This window comes from Pinus tabuliformis, chromosome 2_2 (assembly GCF_031772625.1).
Source record: "Pinus tabuliformis cultivar Carrire ecotype Pingquan chromosome 2_2, CPIR1, whole genome shotgun sequence".
NCBI lineage: Eukaryota > Viridiplantae > Streptophyta > Pinopsida > Pinales > Pinaceae > Pinus > Pinus tabuliformis.
The window spans coordinates 10,775,363-10,797,629 of NC_142300.1; positions in this window are offsets into that span (position 1 = coordinate 10,775,363).

Sequence of the window (22,267 nt, forward strand, 5' to 3'; positions counted from 1 at the left end):
GTTCCCTATGGGTCTCTTTACTGTGGTTGGCCTGATTTTCACGATTTACCTTTTCAGGGATCTCCATGCTAAATGTCTAGTACAAATTTATCATAGTACGTTTTCCCATTGTAGTTGCCGCGTATTTTGTACACCAGAATATATGATTGTCTTATTTGTGCAGTAGATAAATTACTTCTCCAAAAAAAATGTGTTTTTTTAAATGGTGCATATCTGAAAGTGACTTGTTTATAGCAGTCATGGTTTGCTACTGTATGTTACAAGGGGTCAATTAAGTGTTCCATGTTTAAGATGGGTTCCTTGAAGTAAAATTTCCCAAGCAACTTAAACTATCTACAGATGGGTTGCTCTTACCTAAAAGACAGTTGAAGAATGAAAGTTAGAACTTAGATGCCTTTCATATGATATAGCTCAGCTAGGATAAAAGGTTGAGGTTTGACTTGTTTTGTACCTTAAGTTGTTACAATGGCCCATTTAGTGCGCTCTCGTACTAAAATTATCTAAAGCCATTGTTCTGATATATGTCAGTCTCGGAAGGCAGCAGCGCAATCTCCCACTCTCATTTCCAAATTATCTTACGTTGAACTCATACATCTAATTTAGGTAGATCCAATACAACTTGTATGGCACGCTGCTTGTTTCATTATGTCCTGTACAACATCATATCTTCATCCTAATTTCTAACATTCAGCTATCAAGAATGAAGCATTTGACGGAGTTGAGGAACATTCTTTGCAATTTTCTGTTTCCTTGTTCTTGAAATATTTTTCACAGCTTCTATAACTTCTCTTTTTGTTGATGCCCTTTCTGTTTCCACATCTTAATTTATTAACACACCAAAACCATCCTTATAGCATTAAATAATCTGCAGGGTTGTGTTAGATTGGGGCATCCTCTTTTAAAATACAGTTTGTTAAACAAGTTGTTCAGCTTCTCTGTGATTTTGGCATTGTTATTTTGCTAATTTCAGAGGAATGAGATATGAAATTGATTTGAGAAACTTAGAGTAACGTTAATGATCCTTGAGTGTCAAAATGAGTTGCTTACACCACGTACAAAAACATAGATCATTGTCATTTGATTATGGGCTCACGTGCAGTAATGAGCTCAGTGTATTTGAGATATTAACAACCTTCTTTAAACCAGGAATTTTAAACCAGGAATCTTGTGTTGCCATTGATATCAATGGGACCCAAGAAATTAAATTAATCATTATTTAGAAAGAATATCCATTTTCAATTCTGGGAATTCTTATAATGTGTAAATCTTGAATATCAGTTGCCTGTTTAATTACAACGCAATAACACTATTGCTTTAAGCATAAAAAGAGCGATGAATCATGAAAGTATCAAAGTAGTGTAGTGCGATTTGTACTACGTTATAAAGACTGATATTCACTTTTATGAACAGATAATAGGCATGCTCGCCTTTTGCTAGATTCGTCATCCTTTATGCACCCAAGGATTCTTTCAAGTTCAGTTTTAGATGATCACAGTGAGGGGAAAGGGACTTTGCCAAACACTGTTAAACCAGAGGTTCCATTAATGTTTGATGGCCATCCACAAACATCAGGTGTTAATCACCCATCTTTTGCAAATTCTCTGTCCCATCAAAGTGTTGACATGAAACTCCAGCTCTTGGAGAGCCCCAAGGCTTCCCCTGCCAACATTCTTAGTCAAGGCATTCAACATTATACACAAAACCCAGAAAACCGTCTTACTGAGGCCTTGTTAGGTCCCTATACTACTAGTGTAACCCCTTATTATATTTTTGTGCCCATGTAGTCCCCATATTGTTATTATTGTCCCCCATAGAAGCTCACTATTGTTATTATTGTGCCCTTACATTCTTATTGTTATGTGGGCTCTGATTATATTATGACCCCTTAGACCCCTATACATAGAAAGGAGGTTTCGTCATTTAAATCATCCAAGAATTGTTCATTTGTGTAATGTAAAGGAGGTTTCTCCCTCGAAGAAGCTTATTTCTAAGGTGTTGATCTATCTATTCTATCTTTTTGTGAGTTGGTTTCATAACATTTGGTATCATAACTTTGGATTCTAGAGTTTCGATTCTCTAAACAGGCCTTCGTGGGATTTTCACTATAACTTTTTTTCTGCACCGTTTCAGAAGCTAAGAAAAAAACCCATTTGAGACAAAATCTTGCTAAACCTAGGGTCTGAATTTTAGATCTTTTCTCGCTACATTTTTGGATTTATGATCTGAGGAAACTAGCATTTTTGCAGACTCCTGAATTACATCTTAAACAGGTGACCTTGAGAAAATCGTCATAACTTTCTCTCTGAGCATCAGATTGAAATTTCGTAAAAAGTTATAGAAAGAGGACGAATTGTAGTTTTCTGTGTATATTTTTTAGATCCGAAGCTCAAAACAATGACACGTGGAACTTCATAAAAAATTCGCTCTTCTGAAAAGGTATATAATCAAGTCATCTTTGGAGATTGTGCATAACTCTTTCTTAGAGAATTCAATTTCGATCAGACTGGTGGCATTGGAAAGAGGACACAAAGGGCTACTGCAGGTCACGATTTCAAAACTGGAAGATTTGAAATTACAGAGTGAGATTCGTTTCAAGATTGAGCTCCTAAAATAAAGAAAAGGCAATATGAGGAAGTTTGATGACAAGGATCCGGTAAATTGGATACTATAGATGGAGCAATATTTTGATCTACATGAGGACTTGCAAATGTTACAAAAGGTACATATTGCATCTTCATATTTAGAACCGAATCAATTTTTATGATATAAAGGGCTTTGTTCTCGTAAACCACTTGTTACGTGGTCAATTTTCACGGAGGAAATGATAGCACATTATGAGGATACAAAGAGAAACACCTTCTTTAGCCAATTGATAAATATCAAAGAAAAGAGGTCAAGGGAAGAGCACATTGAGGACTTTCAAAAATTTAATATAAGGGAAAATAATATTCCAAAGAAGCAGAGGATTGATATCTCCATAGGGACTTTAAAGGATAACATTCAACATGAGGTTCGTCTTTGGGAACCTGATTCATTGGAGAAGGCATTCAGGTTGGAAAGAAAAGTGGAAAGCAAAATTATGGCAACAAGGAATTCTACCCCTCACAATTATAAAGATGAGAGTGTTATTTCTCCTAGCCTTCCACAACCTACAAAGGTGACACCACAACAATTGGAAGAAAAAAGAGAAAAAGGACTTTGTTACAATTGTGATAACAAATACTTTAAAGGTCATAAGTGTGCTTAGAAGAAATTATTTTACATTGATTGTGAAGAGGAGGAAGAAAATGATCAAGAAACATCAAAAGAAGAGGATATACACCAAGAACCAACCCTAGAGAAAGAAGAAATGAATCCGACCATATCTTGTAAAGCATTGGAAAGAATTACCACTCCTCAAACTCTCAAGATAGAAGGACATATCAAGAAGAAAATGGTTCAAGAAGTGAAAGATCACATCGAGAAAGAAGAAATGAATCAGAGCATATCTTGTCATCCCTTGGCTAGAATCACCACTCCTGAAACTATCAAGATAGAAGGACATATCAAGATAGAAGGACATATCAAGAAGAAAAATGTCTAAGAAGTGAAAGATCACATCGAGCATTAAGAAATGAATCCAACCATATCTTGTAATGCATTGGAAGAAATTACCACTCCTCAAACTCTCAAGATAGAAGGACATATCAAGAGTAAAAAGATTCAAGAAGTGAAAGATCACATCGAGCATCAACAACAAGTTCTCCAACTTTTAAAGGATAACGCCACTTTGGTGCAAACTTGAATGGAACAACAGGCAAATCAACATCGCAGTGAAAGAAGTTTTGGTATAGGCGATTGCATATTTTTACGGCTACATCTCAAGCAAGCTATTTATGAGAAAGAAATGTTGGCAATACTACATGCACTTAAGAAATGGTGACGTTACCTAATGGGAAGACACTTCAAGGTAAAAATGGATCATGATAGTCTTAAATACTTTTTAGAACAAAGATTATTTTTAGAAAAACATAAAAAATGGGTCACAAATATGTTGGGTTATGACTTTGAAATCATCTACAAAAAATGGAAGAAAAATGTTGTTGCATATGCACTCTGAAGAAAGGATGAGGATGTGGAAGCATTGTTTTGTGCTATTTCTATTATCCACCCAGATGGGATAAACGAAGCAAGGGATGAATGGAAGAAGGATGAAGAAGTGTGGCCACTCATTCAAATGTTGCGGAAGATCCCAGTTCAAACAATATTGCCAGAACTTGATGAGGAAGGAAAAATCATATTGGAACCTATAGCAGTCACAGAAACAAGAACCCGACAGCTACGAAATTGATCATTTTCAGAGTATCCATCAAGTGGAAGAACTTACCCGCTGAATATTGCACATGGGAGGATAATAATTTTATACATAAGCATCAAGAACTACTCAAGCGTTGAGGACAACACTTTTTGAAGGAGAGGGGCTTGTTAGGTCCCTATACTACTAGTGTAACCCCTTATTGTTATTAGTACAACACCCTTATTATATTGTTGTGACCATGTAGTCCCCATACTGTTATTATTGTGCCCTTACATTATTATTGTTATGTCGACTCTAATTATATTATGACCCCTTAGACTCCTATATATAGAAAGGAGGTCTTGTCATTTAAATCATCCAATAATTGTTCATTTGTGTAATGTAAAGGAGGTTTCCCCCTCGAAGAGGCTTATTTCTAAGGCGTTGATCTATCTTTTCTATCTTTTCGTGAGCTGGTTTCATAACAGGCCTTAACTTTTTCATTTCCACTAGGAGCAGGAATGAATACTGGCCTAGAAGTAGCAATGACTACACAGAATATTTTAGGAGTCCCTGACTCTAGTTGTGCTCTCTCTCTTCTGTCAACACAGTCACTGAGCTCAAGGGCTCTATGATCAGATTCATTAGATCTAGCCACTCGACCAGGTTCCACATTGGTACAGTTTATGCATGAGAATCATTCTACAATGGATCAAATTTCACTGCAAGGAATGCAACATAATTTTCATCTAACTAGAAGTTGTCTTGTACAGGTCTCATCTCTAATGGATATCCTCTTTCTGGGGTAAATTTTACTGAAAAGGTTCAAGTGGGGACACTTGATCCTAATATAATGGAAACTCTAAAACCTCTATGCATGGATTTCTGAAAGGACAACAATTTAGAAGTTCTGATGATGCAAGATGAAAAGATGTTCAACATACCATCGATTTAAGGAATAGGTCCTCACTGACACAGGGCAATGATTCACATGTTCCGTCGCTTTGTGGCTTCTTCTGTATTATTCAGAGAGAAATACTATTTCTATCGATAGAATGAAGGACTTACTATTTATATCAAGGAATTATGTTATATATACAAACGCAGAGTGATTATGACTCATGACAGTATTTTTTATGTTGCAGGGCATATCTTCTGTAATTGAAGATAATAGAAAGCAACATAATAATTGTAATAATCTATCTATTGTAGCTTGTACAACCTCGAAAAGCAAGGGTTGGATTATTTATTTGCAACCTCTCCTAGTTAGAACAAAGAACCTTTTTTACAAATTTGATCACATTTTTAGATTCTACCTTCAAGTTCTTATTTTCTGTTTTCAAGTTACTAGGTGCTTCTTGTAGCTTCCCGACATTGTCAAAATCACTAATCTCTAACTGAATTTTCTTGTTCTAAGTGTAAAAGTTCCTCTTCAATATTAGAGATACATGCTCCTTTACTTGCAACTGAAACAACTTTATTTCTCCGATGCTGCCACTTAAGATTTTTGTTCTTGTGGCTTCAGCTTATGCCAATAGTCTCCAAGTTGTTCAAGTTCCTGCATGGTGTGGGCATCCATCTATCCAGCATGAGAATTGTTATAAAGGAAAAAACTAGCTTTCTTAATAGAACTAGTTACCTGGAAATGAGAAGTTTCCATCCTTCTCCGCTTCCTTAAGTGCATTTACGAGCAATAGTAGATTTTGAATCCTATTCTAAAGAAAACACTAGTTTTTTGAGCTTTTGGATGGTTCTACTTTCCCATTGATTTCAATCTCCTCCAAACCTCTCTGATGATTTGATGACACTTAATTAATTTTTCTTTCTCAATTTTAGATTTAAGGTTTGCTTTGTCCACTGCTTTCTTCTGAGATAAACTTTTTGAGTCTAGATTTGTTTTCTTATAGCTGGATAGTATCAGCATCTAGTTTATGCTACTGGTTCAACACGTGCATCTTGAACCAACAACAGCTTAGGGAAGGGACTAGCTTCCATGCAACCCCCCTTGTTAGTTTAATTTATAGACTATGTAATAATAGATATTGTACATTGTACAATAGAATTAGCTAATATGTAATACAGTCGGACCAACCTCATTGTTGATGGAAGCACTGTTCCATGCCATCCACAATGACCTTAGGGAACTTGGAGAGGGATTTTATTAGCCTAAAATAGTAGAGAAATAGAAAAATATAGAGAAACTCTTTAACATGTAGATATCAGGAATCGAAGCGGTTCCCTCAGCCAATTTTTTTTTTTAACAATTATCAAAGGTTTTCCCTGATCGGAAATACAATTCGCTTAAATTAATAGCTGATATCATATGCAACAGATACAATCAGATGCAAGGGGCCTTCTCATGGGCCAATTCACTTTCTTTCTTTCTTTTTATCCAATTAGATATTTGAACAACAAATTATCTTTGAATGGCTTTCATTTGTGTGATTTCAACCCTTCTACTCATATTGATCATCGTCACTATGCGTGTCTAACTAATTGTGTTGAGTTTACAAATTTTGGCATCCAACTTCCATGTCCATTGGGTGCAACGAATTTACAATTGATTTAGTTAATTGTCTGAAATTTATAATTTATGTATATTGTAAATTTAGGTATTCAACTGTATGTTTTTTACATGCACAAAATCTAGAATCAACAAACTGATTACACTTTTTTTGGGTTGAAATTCCTCTGACTTTGAAACAATTAGTGAGACCTACCAAACCAATGAAGAAAGAAGCTCAATTTTGTGGATCTCTCTTTTCCTTATGCTTCCACAACTATTTTACCAATATAAGTTACCTTCTATTATTTCCCTTCTATTAGACACTTAATCCTCGATATTAAGGTTTGGTTAGTGTGTATTATGGTGATGAGTTGTTAGAATCCAAGAAAACTTGGAAACTAAATAAATGGTTTTCTTGTTGTATTTATATGTACATTATGTACATCATTCAAGGATGATCAATTATTAATGTAGTTGAAATCGGTTTCCAAATTCTTGTCTTACAGTAGTATCAGAGTGGGTTTTTCATCCACCCTATTGATTGAATTGTGCCACTTGTTTTGTGGCCTTCCACTTGTCTGAGTGTTTTTGTAGACATTGTGAGTGTATCGTTGCCTCTCTCCACAGACCTCTTGGAAGACAAATTTATGTGGAGGTTGCACATGAAACAAGCTGATCATACTGTCTTTGTGCAAGTAGGGATGACAAAGATAATTGGATTGTTGGAGTGAGGCACATGAGGAGAACAAGGTTTGCCTTGTTGGAAGATGACCATGATTGTATTGTGTTGATGCAGAGTTTTTTTTTTTTAAATTCGTTGGAGCAGGCAAGTGAGATTTTTTTGACATACACACTTTGAGTGATTACAATAGTGTGGAAGGATCAACCTCAATGTGGGTCTAGTATCTCTATATGACTCTATGTATATTGCAATCTATTTCATTTTTGGATGCATATTTGAATATGGCATGAATCCATGTTTATTATAGTGGTTTGTTGAGAAATGGGTATGCCCGTGGTTCGAATGCGATTGATGTTAGTTTCTATAACCTCTTAGATTTTGATTCTTGGAGCATTACTTAATTCCAAATGGGTTAGAATGCCACTATTTAGCTTTAATAGAAAATGTTTTTTTCTCCTAATGTATTTTCTGGATGGAACAAATTGATATGTGTGAAATGGTAATAAATATATCACCTATAATGGGGGGATCTCCAAAGAAAGTTCCAAATCGTAGAGCATTGTGTAGTATCCTATGATTGTGTAGCAACAAACTTGTGAGAAGTAGTCGTCATTTTACGAACAAAAAGCAGTCGTTGTTTTTTTCTTAAGTTCAGAACCTAAAGCAGTTAGTGAGAAATGAAATCAAGGAAGACAAAGGATGAGTGTAGTTAGTGCCAAATAAAAACAATTTAGATGAGGTTCAAGTGTAGTTAGTGCCAAATGTGACTTCTTAAGTTTCATTAGTGGACAAAAATTGAGTCTGTCTTGTAACCAATAGCCAAATGCAGTTGTTTTTTCATTGTTTGTTTTTTCTTTTCTATAGGTGTGAAAAGTTAAGAGTATAGTATTTTTCCCAGAGTTTTAATTAAAAAAATTGATTATGCAAGGCCTAAAATTCACCATGCCTTAGATCTTGATTCATCTCCAGTCATGAATCGAGAGTTTCTTCATTTGACGAATCATTTTGTTGTACCTGTGTAAAGAACCACTCTTTGGAAATTTAAATATACACACGGAGGAAAGAGGCATGTGGACCATGATTTCTGCAACTACAATTACCTGTGGATCAACCTGTAGCTTCAGACCAGGAGGAAGAGTATTAATTTTCGACTAGCAATGCTAGAGAGTTGGACACACCTTATTTGTTTCATCATACACCTCAACTGGGACCCACTTCATTGTTCTTGACGTGGCCATCAATGTCGCTTGGGACTAGGCTTGCTGCAGAATATTTCTTTAGGTATAAATGTTTATTGAGGTGTTGATGAGTAGTTTTTATTTTAGCCACGTGAAAATTGTTGAAATGACAACTTTATTTGTCTCACGCTGATAAGGGAAAACATATTTCCTATACATATTCGATCTAATTATAATATCTTTGCATTAAAGAAAATTAATCTCAAACTTTGTTGGAAGAGTCATTGATACATAAACTAAAAGTTTCCAAAGCTAAATGCAACCATTTGACCTTAAAGGATTTCAAGTAGAGGATATTTCAAAGAATTTCAGTGCGGAACATATTTAATCCTAAATATTTCCATTAGAGGGATCACACTATATTCTAGCTTGTCTTATGGTTCTTATTCATCGATTTTTTTTTTTCCTTACTTGTTTCCTTTGATAGGATGTTGCAAATGGTATGAAAATGTTGGTGACGAAAATTAAATTTGTTACAAAGTGTATTTTGTAGCATTTTTGAGAAGTAAATAATTTTATCTAGTGGCATTGGTGAAATTTTTTGAGAAGTGGTTTAGGAGGAAGAAAGTAGTGTCGTTGGATTTTGATGAGCGCCAATATTGCAGCAAGAATGTTGCAACTCTTGGGCTACCAAATTTACTGTTATCAACCTGGTAGTTCGTAACAAACTTGGAAGCATCGGTGCTATACGCACAAGTACTAGTTCTCACTGCAGGTTGTCACTTGGTCAGCCAGCGCGAGATCACAGCCAGCGCGAGATCACTAGGAGCTCAAGCCAACTTCTATAGATTTCAGAAGAAGCTCTATGTGTGATGAAAGGAAAGAAAGATTACTCTACAGATGCTATTCTAAGTGCAGAAAGGAGAAAAACTGGAATGTAAAGTAAAACCTAGTAAACCCTAATTAACAAACTAACTCTACTTTTGTCAAAAACACTATGAAAACCATGAAAGAAATGCCATTACATACTAAAGGAAGTAAACAACATCTAACCATGCTATTTCTAGAAGTAAATAAGCAAAAAACATTTTTTTGGATTTTTATGTGTTTTTATGTGAATTTAACGTGCATCTAATTTATCATGTGTGAGTGTGGCAGCGAACAGGTGGCGTTAGAGGGTAGTTTTGTAGCTTGGGAGGATGTAGGATGGTGTGGATGGGTCCTAGGAGGTCTTAGGTGGCCTTCTGGAGGCTTTTCCCATACTCAGCCTTCAAAAGAAAGCCTACAGGAAAAACTATAGGAGGACACATGAAAACTATAGGAGGAAAACATGGAAACTATAGGAGGCCTACAAGAGGGGGCCGAGAGAAATTTTCGCTATTTTGAGGGAATGAGAGTGGGTGGAAAAGGTGGATGAAGGTTGGAATGAGGTGTTAGGGTGCCTAAGGTCTATCATGAATCACCAGGAGAGAGAAAGATGATTGGGTTTGCTCAAGGAGAGAAGAAGAAGTTCTATGAAAATGAAGGAAACTAGGGCAGAATTGAGGTGAGGTTTGGGAGACCTATAGTGCATGGATCAGATGGAGGGTGTGATTGCTGGTAATCTGGACTACTGTTGGAAGAGATCTGCTGCATGGAAACTGATAGTCAACCAAGAAAATCAAGCAACCAATGAAATGAGTGCATCCTAGGAAAAACATAGTTTTGCAGTAAAATGGCCTAAACTATGATGTATAGAAGGAAATTCTGGTAAATGCTGTAAGAAAGGAAAGCATGCCAAAGGACTATTGCAAATAAAGAAGTGATCATGATAAAGGAGATCTAAAACAAAGCAAAACTGGACTATCAACCTACTAGAGAGCTGCAAACACTAGAAGTCCTAGGAAAGAGGAAAATATGTGTTTTTGGGGCAGCAAGAGAGTCTTTACCTGAAATCATGGTCCCAGAGGGAGGAAGAGAGGCCAAGGCACTGTTTCTAGCTTTTTGAATCTTCTCTGATGACTTCTTAACCTGCGACAGAAAGCATAAATGGAAGAAAGCTACTAAATCATCAAAAGCAACCTATTCTTAACCATAAGAGAAATATATCTAACAACAAACTAATCTACAAACTGAAGTAAAGAATACAAATACAAGTAAAGAGAAGCTTGGCTGCTTGGATTGGGCCCTAACCCAAGAGCTTCAACCCTCTGAGGTAACTCAGTGCTAGCTCAAAAAGGATTCCATCTTCATTATCAAAAAATAGCAAGATTACATAAAACTGTCATAAAATAGTAAGCTCGAAATTTGAGCAGAGTTTACACAAGCAAAAAAAAGTTGACCCTAGTGAGGCCCTAGGCCTCTCTACTTATACATCTGAAGCTACCAACAACTTCCTTAAAATCAAGGAGGCTTGGCTCCCAAAACTCAAGATAATTATCAATCATCTTCCACTTGCTCGGCTGCCTTCTAGTGCATGATTCGGCTGCTTGTACTCCGAGCTGAATGAAGGGGAATTCGAAGTGAGGAGCAATAAATGAGGGGGATTCCCTCCTATAAGTCCTCTCCTCTGTCTACTCTGAGTTATTGCTATAGCTTGACCACTATATCCTTGACTTTAACCTCGAAATCCATCAATAATCTGCATTAAATACATGTTAGACCACATGGCATAATAACTAACTCAACTCACCCTATAAGCATAAATATAATCAAAAAATCATACAATAAGCTAAGAGAATGATTGATTTGACTAGGTTAGGAGGTAAAATGAGCCCATATAATTACCCATTTATGAGGCTCATCATCACCCCCCTACTGAAGGTGTTGCTCATCCTCTGAGCAACCTAGTCAATCTCTTCGTCTTTTATGGCCCTGGTGGCCTCCCTAGCATTCCAGGCTTCTGATGTGGTCTACTCATGTTCTCCATAAAATCCTGCCTTTCTATCTATGTCCTTCCACTTCTTCTTCTCTTCTTCTTCTCTTCTGCCTTCTAGCATGCCTAATATGAGCGGAGGACTCAGTTTGAGGCCAATCCAGTTGACCTTTAGCCTTTGGCACTCTTTTCAATGCCTCCTTCAGCCTCACGGGGGAATGGTATTCCCTGATCTGCAAGCTGTGGGGTAGGGTGTTCCATCTTCTCATGCACACATGCACACAGTCCTCCCCAAGTAACCTAAACATATCTTCAAAGTGTGCAATGGCTTGTTCCTGATTGGCTAGATATTTAGGGGAAATCTGAGGGTCATTGGCAAGCAGGTTGTGTGTGCTAATGAGTGCCATAGGATCTGATGGCTCAACTCTTATCATCAATGGTTCATTCTGCTCTTTTATTAACAATATTTTCATTTCTTTTGCCCTCAATTCTTCATGGTTCATCCATGATGCCATGGCCATTAATTGCAGATCCCCTAGCTTGGCATTGGGGTCCCACACATTCAGGTCTGTGAGGGCCATGTTGTGTAGATAGAACTTTGCCATCTTTGCTTTGTCCTCGGAGGTGCTTTGGTCACACAAATCCATGAACTACCTATAGTCTTGGAAAGGCATTGTGCCTCTTTGTGCCAAAGTTTTTATTTGGAATTGAAGCCAATGGTCCTTCAAATAGAGGCCATAAGATTTGGCTAGTGTTTTGCATTGTAATGCTTCTTTGGATAAGCTGGCCATGTAAGCCAAATGAGTCTCTTTCTCCTGCAGCTGCCTCCTTATTAATTCATTCTCATCTCAAGGTGGCTTCTTGTAATGGCTTCTCTGTCTCTGAGAGCACTCAATTCCCTGCCCATTTCCCTGAGTTTGTTTTCCATGTGGCCAATATCCTCAACTCCTTTGGACTTGTCTATCTACATCCACCTATGCGTTCTTACTCTCCCTTTTTCCAATTCGAAAAACAGTGGAATTGTAAATTTCTGTGGGATTATCTTGCCTCCCTCAAGTAGTATGTCATAGGAGTCAAGATTCGGCTGGGGGTCAAGTTCTTGTAGCTCTTGTGCTTCCTCTTTCACCTCTGGTTGTCCTCTTATCTTTTCTTCAAGTTTTTCTGTCTCCTGTCGTTTGGAAAGTGTCTCCTATAGGACTGTTTTAGCCTCCTGTAGGTCTGGTTTGGGGTCCTGTAGAATTGCCTTTCCCTTCCATCTAGAAGATCTTGGAGTCCTCCTTTCATAGGTTATGGGTACCTTGGAAGAATATTCTTTCACCTTGGTAGATGGTGAATCTTCGATGTTAATGGGAGTCTTTGATGAGGGCTGAGGTTTGCTTGTTTTAATTATGGTACTCTTTCGTGCCCCGAAATACATGGAGGCTTTTCTTTTCCTCTTCTGCTTCTGCTTGACTGGTGTGCTAAGGGTAGTGAGGGCAGCTGTTGCTTCTCTTTCCCAAGTTTCAGGGGACTCTTCTCTTTGCTCTGCCCTCTCTGCCTCCTTTTCTCCCTCTTCTGTCTCTTTTTCCTCCTCCTGCTCTATCTCTTCAACTCTCCCCTCCTCTATTTATTTTATTTCCTCCTTCCTCTCTTGCTCTGCTATGTCACCACTGGCTTCATCTTCTCCTCCTTGTTGTTCTCCCTCCTCACTGACAGCAGGACTGACATCATAGGTTAATGCCTTGATGTCATCCTCAGCTGTCATATCTCTGAAAACTTCCAATGCTATAGGGATTGTAAGGGTCTGGAGGGATTCTTCTACTAGGATCTTGATTAGGCCATGGTGAGCTAACTCTTGTGAATTTCTTGCTTGTACCTTGGTGCTGAAGTCAATGAGGGACTGAAGGAGAAAGTAAGGGATACTAAGATTTTGATGTGTTAGGGTATCCATGCCATATCTCAATTCTCGGAGGATTCTGAAATGATATCCATAAACAATGTTGTGACTCCCCTTACAAGAAATGTATTTGATCACTTGGTAGCTAACCTCATCCCAGGGATATGGTATACTAGCCCTCCTAATTCCATTTTTGTCTTCAACAAGGGTTTCATTATCTTGGAAAAATTTCCTCTTGGCAGCCTGGCCAATTCGTCTCTCATCTTTACTCCAAGGTAACCCAAGAGGAAGGGTAGTGACCTTACTGATGAATTCAGGGGTTATTTCAATGGAGAGGCCTCTAATGGTTATAGTAGCATGAGTTCTTGTGTGAGGGACCAGAGAGAAAGAAAATTCATGGGCAATTTTATCATCAAACCCTCTAAACTTCTCAAAGAAATTCATCAAGTTTTCCCTTGTAAATATTTCCACCACTTGAGGATGTGCATGGAGTCTAGTGGAGTTAGTGGGCTCTTTTATCACAAACCCCCCATGTCATACTACCTGTACTTATTTTTAAAAACAAATATGGAGGTGGAGACAAAGAATTTTGAGTGAAATAGAAAAACAGAGGGGACTGTGTTTTTTTTTTTTTTTAAACAGAATTTTTTTTATGTATTTCTACCCTCTTAAAGACTCATTTTTTCTTCAATTTGAGACCAACTCTTTCACATTTTGACATTTAGAAGAGGGAATTCATGAACCCCACCTCTTCAAACTAAAATTCATGACAAAAAGTCATGTTTTCTCCCTCCAAAATGACTCACTTCCCCTCCTGTAGAAGCCCACTGTCCCTCCTATGGATTTCCTGTAGGTGCTCCTGTAGAAAATGCCGAGAGAAAAAATATGGAGGAAATCAATGGAGGATGGTGGATATGAGGTTGTGGGGGCATAAGAAGACTACTGTGTGGCTGAGTTATGAGGAGAAATTGAAGAAAAGGTGGTGATAATGCGCGGGGACGAGTGCTCATTACATTTTATGGCTATTTTCGGTTATGAGTGTTGAGCTGGCAAGGTGTACGTTGGCAAAATTAGGACCGTTGGTCCCCACCTACTTGGTCATCATGACCACCCTCGTAATCATCCCCTCATTACTGCATCGGAGTTAAATTTTCCTCCCACTACCTGTCCTTCGCATCTTTTGCTTGAGTTGATTGTGCACACATGTGGGTGATATCTCGGTTAAGTGGAGTCAACTAAATGAAGGTGGCCAAGTTAACTGGCCACCTTTCCCTCTTTCGATTTCAACCATCTCATTTCCTTCATATGATTCCTAATTACACAAATGCAGATAGAGGAGTGACTTAGCTACTTACCTGTAATCCAAGTGTATTTGCTGCCATCGACTGTGAGGTGTTGTGGCTTTCTCTACTACATGCCTTCATTTTCCTTCATGCATGCTGTCTCTGCTTACTGATGTGTTGTTGTGTGTTTTTGCAGGTTCTTATTTTTCTAGAGTTGAGCTGCATGTACCTTTTCAACCTTCAGATGTGTTGTCCCTTATTGCTGGTGCTGGACTTCTATGGGATCAGCTGCTACAGGAATTCCTACAAGAGCTCCTGTAGCTGCTTCTCCCCTTGAAAATTCAACTATTTCCTTGTGCTTGGAGCTCAAGAACGATGAGAGAGGTAGAGATGAATGATGGAGGGATAGTAGGTAAGCTTCAGGTAAAGTTAATGGTCCCTTTTCCTCCTTTTATTTTTGTTTTTTTTCAAAACTGAAAAACTGTTCTTTTGTGTTTTTTTCTTGGAAAGGGAAAAAAAAGAATGATGCTTGGAGTGTGATGCAAGCTTGGAAATGATGGAAAGGAGGTTCGAAGATGGTAAGAGGGATTATAGGTTCCTCATGAAGCTTTTCTTGTCCCTCAAACTGCCTTCTGTAGACACTTTTGGCTCTCTGTAATTCCTACAGGAGCCTCTTGTAGAAAAAACAGAGCCTCCTATAGAAAACACAATTTTGGAAGAACAGGTATAGTGGGGTGAGAGAGATGCCAAAAATGGTGGAGAAAGGTGTGGAGAAGATGAGATGGATGCTGGTATGAATGTCAGGGTCCCCCTAGCACCTTCTTCTACTCCCTGTAGTTCTCCTGCAAACCTGCAATGCAATAAAAATTCATTTTTTTGTTTTGTTTGTTTTTTTTTTTTTTTAAACAACTAGGGTGCCTCAGAATGGTTTTCACCTTAATTGCCGGCCTTGGGCACCCCCAAGGGAGATTGTCACCCAGGGATCTTATTCATTTCCCCCTTTTTTTTTCTTTTTTTTTTAAACATCACTGGGCCGCCTCAGAAGAGGTTTTCAACCCAATGGTGGGAGTCAAGTGCCTCATGGAGGTTTTCACTTGGGTCCTTATTTTTCTCTTTTTTCTTCAGTGAGTGGGCGAAGTGGAAGCTAAGACATTCTCCACTACCATCACTATTTTATTCAAAGCTTCAATAAAATCTTGCTTGGAGAGGGGTTTCTTGTAGACTTTCAACCGACGTCCATTGACAAGCAAGGGGATGGCTTCATCATCAATGGTCCTAATCAGAACTGAACCATTTTCATTGCATTTCTACATAGTGCAGGGTCCCATCCATCTTGTCCTTAGCTTGCCTTTGAAATCCTTATATCTTGAATCATAGAGTAGTGCCCAATCTACCTCTTGGAATTGCTTCTCCCTGATATTTCTGTCATGCCATATCTTTGTCTGAAGCTAAACTACCTCTATGTGGAGAAGGGCTTGCAATCTGTATTCATCCAATCCATTGAGATGAAGTAATCTGTCCTTCTGTGCAAAGTTGAGGTCTAGGTCCAGCTGAGTTTCGATCCTTAGGGTATTGAATTCAAACTCTATTGACAACAAAGCCTTCTTCCCATAGACTAGTTCATAGGATGTGAACCTAGTGGTGGTCTTCCATATTGTGTTGTAGGCCCAAGTGGCCTCAGCTAATCTGTCCGCCCAATCTTTTCTACTACTGCTCACTACCTTGGTTAGGATCCCTTCCAATGCTCTGTTAGTGACCTCCACTTGCCCATTAGCTTGTGGATGGTAACGGGTGGATTCCTGTGCTTGATCTTATGATGTGTGAGTAGGTCTTCAATCAGGTTGGAAGTGAACTGACTGCCTTGGTCTGTGACCAACTCTCTCGGATACAAGAACTTGTAGAATATGTTTTCCCTAAAAAACTCAGCTATTTTTTCTTCTATCGCTGCTTTGATTACTTTTGTCTCCGCCCACTTTGCCAGGTAGTTAGTGCACACAATGATGTACTGATTCTGCTTTGAAGGGGGGTTGATAGGCCCCACAAAGTCCATGCCCCACTTCTCAAATGGCTCAAAGCTCACTTGAGGTTGCATGGGCATTTCATCCTTTGGAGTGAGTTTCCCCATCCTCCAACACCGATCACACTGGCTCATGTATCTCCTCACATCCTGATGAAGAGTGGGCCAGTAGTAGCCTGCTTGCAATATCTTGAAGGCGGTTCTTTTTGTTGCAAAATGACCTCCATAAGGTCTGTCATGACAGGTCAAGAGGATGTCAAAGACTTCCTCCTCCCTGACGCATGTTCTCAAGATCTGATCTAGGCCTAATTTGAAGAGATACCTCCAATCCAGGTGAAAGGGGTGCTTTTCCTTACTATCTTTTTCTTCTCTTTTGAGGATAGGTGTGGTGGGAACTGTGTTGAAACCAAGTAGTTTGCTATGTCAGCAAACCATGGAGAGAGTACTGATATAGAAAATAGGTGTTCATCTGGCATTTGATCATCCACCATTCCTTCTTCACCTGTAGGCAAATTTACTCTAGACAAAAAGTCAGCAACAACATTCTCTTTACCAGGCTTATCAATAATGGTTAGATCAAATTGCTGCAGTAAAAGAAACCATCTAATAATGTGAGCATTTACATTTGGTTTGTTCATTATATATCTAATTGCAGCATGATCACTGTGCACAAAGGTTTGATAGCATGTGATATAGTGTCTGAATTTGTTTAAGGAATGCACGATAGCTAGGAGTTCCTTCTCAGTCACTGTATAGTTTAACTCTACCTTTGACAAGTTTTTGTTTATAAAGTATATGGCATAAGGTCATTCTTCATCAATTTGTCCTAAGGCTACTCCTATTGCTTTGTTCGAGGCATCTATGTGAATGTGAAAGGGTAGGGCTCAATTTGGGCCTCTGAGAATTGGAGCAGTCACTAGCTTGCTCTTCAAGGTATCTAGGGCTTCTTGATAGTTTTTCGACCATATGAACTCAACATCTTTGCCTAGGAGGCCAAACAAAGGAGAGGCTAGCTTGTTGAAGTCTTTAATGAATCTCCTGTAATATCCAGCTAAGCCTAGGAAACTTCTGACATCTCTCACCTTTTGAGGAGGTGGGACCCTTTGGATGATGGCAATTTTGTTGGGGTCCACCTGCAGCCCTTGTTGAGATATTGCATGACCTAGCACAGTCCCTTTAGTCATAAAAATTTCACATTTTTCCAGACTGAGGGACAGGTTCATCTCAATACACTTATTTAGAACTTTTCCTAGGTTAGATAAAGCTTCAAGAAAGTCAGAGCCATAAGGAGTAAAATCATCCATGTATACTTCTACTGCATCATGAACCAATTCAGAAAATATACTCAATACCGCTCTTTTGAATGTGGCTGGAGCATTGCAAAAACCAAAAGGAAGGACCCAGTATGCAAAGGTACCCCAAGGACAAGTGAAAGTGGTCTTGTCATGGTCTTCTGGGCTGATTTGAATCTGATTGTACCTACTAAACCCATCTAGGAAAGAGAAAAACTTTTTCCCTGCTAGACTGTTTAACACTTGATCTATGAAAGGTAAAGGAAAATGGTCCTTTTTAGTGGCTTTTTTCAATTCCTGATAGTCGACACAGATTCTCCACTTACCATTTTTCTTTGGCACTAGAACCAAAGGAGAGACCCATTCATTGTCAGAGATGGGATAGATGAATCCCACATCAAGCAATTTCTGCAATTCTTCCTTAACAATATATTTAAGTGCTGGGTTCATCCTCCTTTGAGGCTGCCTGACTGGCTTGCAATCTCCCTTGATGTATATATGATGTGTACATACTGAAGGGTGCACTCTCTTCATCTCCTTATAACTCCAAGCGAAGGCATCTAGATGTTTTCTCAGTATGCTGCATAGCTCCTTCTCCTGGGAAGTAGATAGGGATGGATTGATTTTCAATGTTCTTTCTGGGCTGAACTCTATATTTTTAACATGGAGAGAAGTGGGGTCGGCCACACAGAGATCAGTTGAGGGGTTGTTTTGGGTTTCTCTTACTATGTCTTCTAATGGTGATACACTGGGAGGTGGATTCTGAATCAAATTTTCAATCATATCATCCTCATCTTGCGGTTTTCCCCCCATGGCAATTTCTAATGTACAAAGTGGTGCAAAATAAACTTCATCCTCATCCTCCTCCTCCAACCAGAGAGGTAGATCATGTTCTAGCAAGGTTTTGGCAGGAGGATATAGGATTAACTGCTTGGACATGTGCCCGTTCTTTATGGTCATGTTCCGAGCTCGGCAGCTGATGTAGGCATCGACTCTAGCCAACCAGGGTCTTCCCAGAATGAGAGGATAACTCGTGAGCTTTTCCTTTGGATGGAGAACTAAGAAATCAGCAGGGTACTCCCAAGAATCAATGGAGACCATCACATCTTCCACAATCCCCTTAGTGGTCACTATGGAGCAGTCTGCTAGCTGTAGCACTATCGTGCTCTTCCTCAAGGAGCCTTGGAGGTTAAGTTTGAGCATTTTGTCCTTTGTCATCACATTAATGGTAGCTCCCAGATCAATCAAGGTATGTAGGACCATTGTTCCATTGATGTGGACATCAACTACTAGGCTTCTAATGTCAAGATATTTTGGACAGATTATCTACCCCAACATTAGGTCGGACAGTTGTCCTATGACATTGATCGTTGGAGAATCTCTCTTGTGCCTTGCTGGATGTCTAAAGCACTTCTCTTTGATCAACCTATTGTAGATAGGCACATATTTTATGGCTTGGAGAAGTGGTATCTTCACACATAAATGTTTCAATTCTACCAGGAGTTCAGTCTCTTCTGGGGTAGGCTGGATTTTCATGGATAGCCTCTTAGGAAAGGGTGGATTTGCTTTAGGTTTTCTTTCCTCTTTGTCTTCCTCAACCTCCCTGGGTGGAGGCTGGCTATCTAGAAGAACTTTCCTGGATTGCAAGTTAATTTCTTGAATCTCCACATCATAAGTTGGGCATGATGGTTCCCCACTATACACTTGCTGAGCCTGTCTATTATTTGGGCTTGGTGGAGCAGAAGGTAACAGTTGTGGTTGGGCAGGTTGTTGAGGTAGAATAGCAGGAAGAGAGTTGTATTGAGGCCTCTACCCCTGATGAGATGCATTCCACTGAGGTTGTAGCTGAGCATAGGATTGAAATGAATGGGTGGCTAGTTGAGCATGATATTTAGATGTGAAGGAGCAAGGAGGAGGCATGGACTAGGAGGGATGAGCAGGGGGGCCCCAAGAAGGTATGGAGGTGCCTTGGTTGGGGTTGTAGTATGCCTGAGATGTCCCTTGCATCCCCTGCTAGTATGGTCTAGGTCCATGTAGCCTCCTTTGGTTTATGTAATAGATCTGTTCAGTGACTCCTTCACCCCCTTGGTATACAACTTTAAGTCCAGACAAGGAAGGGCACTTATCTATAGAATGATATTCTTCACAGACTAAACAAACCTCTATAGAGTTCAATGGGCATTCATTCCTAGGATGCCTCCTGGTGCATCTAGGGCAAAAAATGGCCAAAACCCTCTCTGCTTACTCTTGTTTTCTTTCAATATGTAAGGTATCCATTTGCATGGCAAGAGTCTGCAGCATCTCACTCTTGAAGTCTTCCAGCATGTTTCCAATTTCACCTTTAATGGATGAATTGGAAGAAGAGTTACTGGCTATGGGTTGACTCCCCCTACCTTTCTTTCTGGCTACTTTAGAATGGTTTCTAAATATAGTCTTTATGTCCTCATAGGATAGTTGGTATATGTCTCCCCCAGCCAATAGATGGAGGGTGTCTAGAAGGTCTTCCCAAATTCCCCTTAGCAGGACCAACTTCAGAGACTCAGGGTCAAGTGTACACCTGGCCCTTTTGTAACTAAGTTGGAACCTCTCTTCATAGTCTTCCACGGACTCATCACTTCCTATGGTAATTCAAAAAATTTCTTCTTTAGTATATTTTGACCTACAATAGTCTCGATACTTGTTGTTAAAGGCTTGCTGCATCTAAGCCCAAGTTGTGATGCTATTGCCAGGTAATCCCATGAACCAGCGCAGTGTTGCGTCCTTGAGAGTAGAAGGGAACAGTTTCAACTTTTGCTCGTCTTCTGCATAGTCATAAGTTCGACAGATGACAGCAAACTCAAACAAGAAGGTGTCAGGATCTTCTGTAGTTAGACCATGGAAGTGAGGTAGGGATGAAGGACTTATATTCTTCATTTTGGTGTCCCCATTGGTCTCCCGAATGGGGAAGGTACCCTCTATTCTCTCTCCATTTCCCCTAGCATTTATGTTTTCAGCCATTGGCTCCAGAGGAATGTTTTCTTCTTCTTCTTCCCCTATAGGTTCTTCAAATATGTTTGGATGTTCACCTAAGGGTTCTTCTTGATTGCAACCACCGAAGAAGAGAGAAGGTTAGCTATGTGAAGTAGTGGGGGTGTTGGGTAAATTTTTTCCTAAGTTATCTCTATTCCTATGAGGCATGAAAGGAAATATTTTTAGTTGGTTTTTTGTTGCTTTTCTCCCCACACTGAAATTCCCAGCAGAAACTGAAATTGTGATTGAACAAAATAAATTGCAACCAGCTGAAATGAACTTGCTGAATGGAAATTTGCAGAAATGAAAAGGAAAGCAAGGAAATGTAGAACTGAAAGAAAAGAAATGACTAGTATACTTTTGCTGAAATAAACTATTAGCAGAATGGTTCAATAGGAAATAGAAGAAAGCAGTAATCATAGAATATTCTGATGCTTCCCCGGCAAGGGCGCCAATAAGTGATGAGCGCCAGTATTGCAGCAAGAATGCTGCAACTCCTAGGCTACCAACTTTAATTTTATCAACTTGGTAGTTCGTAACAAACTTGGAAGCGTTAGTGCTATATGCACAAGTACTAGTTCTCACTGCAGGTTGTCACTTGGTCAGTCGGTGCGAGATCACTACGAGCTTAGGCCAACTTCTATAGATTTCAGAAGAAGCTCTATGTGTGATGAAAGGAAAAAAAATTACTCTATAGATGCTATTCTAACTGCAGAAAGGAGAAAGACTAGAATGTAAAGCAAAACCTAGTAAACCCTAATTAACAAGCTAATTCTACTTTTGTCAAAAATGCTATGAAAACCATGAAAGAAATGCCATTACCTACTAAGCAAAAAGCAAAAAGCATGTTTTTGGATTTTTATGTGTTTTTATGTGAATTTAACATGCATCTAATTTATTGTGTGTGAGTGTGGCAGCGAATAAGTGGTGTTAGAGGGTGGTTTTGGAGATTGGGAGGATGTAGGATGGTGTGGATGGGTCCTAGGAGGTCTTAGGTGGCCTTCTGGAGGCTTTTCCCAAACTCGGCCTTCAAAAGAAAGCCTACAGGAAAAACTACAAGAGGACATAAGAAAACTACAGGAGGAAAACAAGGAAACTACATGAGGCCTACAAGAGGAGGCCAAGAGAAATTTTCGTTGTTTTGAGGGTGTGAGAGTGGGTGGAAAAGGTGGATGAAGGTTGGAATGAGGTGTTAGGGCACCTAAGGTCTATCATGAATCACCAGGAGAGAGAAAGATGACTGGGTTTGCTCAAGGAGAGAGGAAGAAGTTCTATAAAAAATGAAGGAAACTAG